The sequence below is a fragment of the Brienomyrus brachyistius genome, chromosome 2, assembly GCF_023856365.1.
Source record: "Brienomyrus brachyistius isolate T26 chromosome 2, BBRACH_0.4, whole genome shotgun sequence".
In the NCBI taxonomy this organism is placed as follows: domain Eukaryota; kingdom Metazoa; phylum Chordata; class Actinopteri; order Osteoglossiformes; family Mormyridae; genus Brienomyrus; species Brienomyrus brachyistius.
Window position 1 is genome coordinate 37591957 of NC_064534.1, and position 2500 is coordinate 37594456.

Sequence of the window (2500 nt, forward strand, 5' to 3'; positions counted from 1 at the left end):
TTTACACACCGTTTTACTCTAAATACTGCCTGGTAATTCTAGGTGCTGTAAGCTGTTCGTGCCTTTATTCCACCAGGGCGCGATCTTCTGACAAACTTGAAGACTGTCACTCCACATTCACGTTTTACAACTTATTGTTAATAATAAAGAGACAGCTTTTTACACACAGTTTTAAACAAAGTACTGATATAATTCCTCTTCAACTGACCGCTTTGTTTTCTATGCAAAAACCACTTCGCCACAGAATATTCGATATTTTTGGCATATTATCTGCTCTTCTCCTCCTTTCAAAACTTGCTAAAAGCTGTATTTAAAAGAGCAGGTTGGCCGGGGTAATTCACACCCTTCAATGCCAGCTTAATGTTTAGGTTAGTGGGAATCACAGAGGAATTAGGGATGGAAACTTCTTTGCTGGTGGTAGAAGCGGTCTGCTGAATTTTTAGAGAGAAGAGGCCGTCGATGTTTCAATGTAGAAAATTGTTCTGGCTGCAGCCTGCAGTATGGACTTGTTGGCGTGTGTAGCTCCCAGTGTTCTGACAGCATGACATTTTGGGGAAGCATGTGATTCAACAGCAACCAGTGGGCTTCGTGCGGCGGAGATTTTGTGGCTGTTAGCGGACTTGATAACAGAGGGTCTTTAAGAGAAGCCTGCATGCGGTAGGCAAATGAGTAATGTTTGCCGGCGGGGGACGTGCGGCGATTAACCTGTGCGGTAGTGAAAAGGACTTAAAGAGAAGGAAGTGTGCGGATGCGGAAAGAATGGAATAATTGTGGTAGGCTGCCGGCTGAGTAGTTTGGTGAATGTTTGGTGTGGGTGCGGCGCTGCCGATTGGATGGTGGTGCTGCAGTGTGAGTCAGATAAAAAAAAAAAAAAAAACAGGAGTAGGATCCAATGGGACTAACTGGCATGTATAGAGGCGTGTAATGCAAAAGGGCTGTTTTTGTTCGCGGCTCTCGCTTATGGCCATACCACCCTGAACACGCCCGATTTCGTCTGATCTCGGAAGCTAAGCGGGGTAGGGTCTGGTTAGTACTTGGATGGGAGACTGCCTGGGAATACCACGTGCTGTAAGCTTTTCTCACTTTTACTTTATACAGTTGGCACTCCACCTCACGATTAATTTAAATCTATCACTCCCCTTACTATTTTATATATTTCTTTTTTCTCTCATTCATAAAGGCAGCTTTTACACACCGTTTTACTCTAAATACTGCCTGGTAATTCTAGGTGCTGTAAGCTGTTCGTGCCTTTATTCCACCAGGGCGCGATCTTCTGACAAACTTGAAGACTGTCACTCCACATTCACGTTTTACAACTTATTGTTAATAATAAAGAGACAGCTTTTTACACACAGTTTTAAACAAAGTACTGATATAATTCCTCTTCAACTGACCGCTTTGTTTTCTATGCAAAAACCACTTCGCCACAGAATATTCGATATTTTTGGCATATTATCTGCTCTTCTCCTCCTTTCAAAACTTGCTAAAAGCTGTATTTAAAAGAGCAGGTTGGCCGGGGTAATTCACACCCTTCAATGCCAGCTTAATGTTTAGGTTAGTGGGAATCACAGAGGAATTAGGGATGGAAACTTCTTTGCTGGTGGTAGAAGCGGTCTGCTGAATTTTTAGAGAGAAGAGGCCGTCGATGTTTCAATGTAGAAAATTGTTCTGGCTGCAGCCTGCAGTATGGACTTGTTGGCGTGTGTAGCTCCCAGTGTTCTGACAGCATGACATTTTGGGGAAGCATGTGATTCAACAGCAACCAGTGGGCTTCGTGCGGCGGAGATTTTGTGGCTGTTAGCGGACTTGATAACAGAGGGTCTTTAAGAGAAGCCTGCATGCGGTAGGCAAATGAGTAATGTTTGCCGGCGGGGGACGTGCGGCGATTAACCTGTGCGGTAGTGAAAAGGACTTAAAGAGAAGGAAGTGTGCGGATGCGGAAAGAATGGAATAATTGTGGTAGGCTGCCGGCTGAGTAGTTTGGTGAATGTTTGGTGTGGGTGCGGCGCTGCCGATTGGATGGTGGTGCTGCAGTGTGAGTCAGATAAAAAAAAAAAAAAAAACAGGAGTAGGATCCAATGGGACTAACTGGCATGTATAGAGGCGTATAATGCAAAAGGGCTGTTTTTGTTCGCGGCTCTCGCTTATGGCCATACCACCCTGAACACGCCCGATCTCGTCTGATCTCGGAAGCTAAGTGGGGTAGGGTCTGGTTAGTACTTGGATGGGAGACTGCCTGGGAATACCACGTGCTGTAAGCTTTTCTCACTTTTACTTTATACAGGGGGCACTCCACCTCACGATTAATTTTAATCTATCACTCCCCTTACTATTTTATATATTTCTTTTTTCTCTCATTCATAAAGGCAGCTTTTACACACGTTTTACTCTAAATACTGCCTGGTAATTCTAGGTGCTGTAAGCTGGTCGTGCCTTTATTCCACCAGGGCACGATCTTCTCACAATCTTGAAGACTGTCACTCCCCATTCACGTTTTACA

The 2500-nt window shown here is 44.4% G+C and overlaps 1 protein-coding gene and 2 non-coding genes across 3 annotated transcripts in view; all 3 read left to right on the top strand.

The window, feature by feature from the left end:
* The window catches only part of LOC125712214 (uncharacterized), a 433528-nt gene that overhangs the window by 156074 nt on the left and 274954 nt on the right, over positions 1-2500 (top strand). The window lies entirely within an intron of this gene.
* On the top strand, positions 957-1075 carry LOC125730870 (5S ribosomal RNA). The gene has a single exon (XR_007391160.1). It is a non-coding gene; the product is annotated as a 5S ribosomal RNA (ribosomal RNA).
* Positions 2143-2261, top strand: LOC125730838 (5S ribosomal RNA). Its single transcript, XR_007391127.1, has one exon. It is a non-coding gene; the product is annotated as a 5S ribosomal RNA (ribosomal RNA).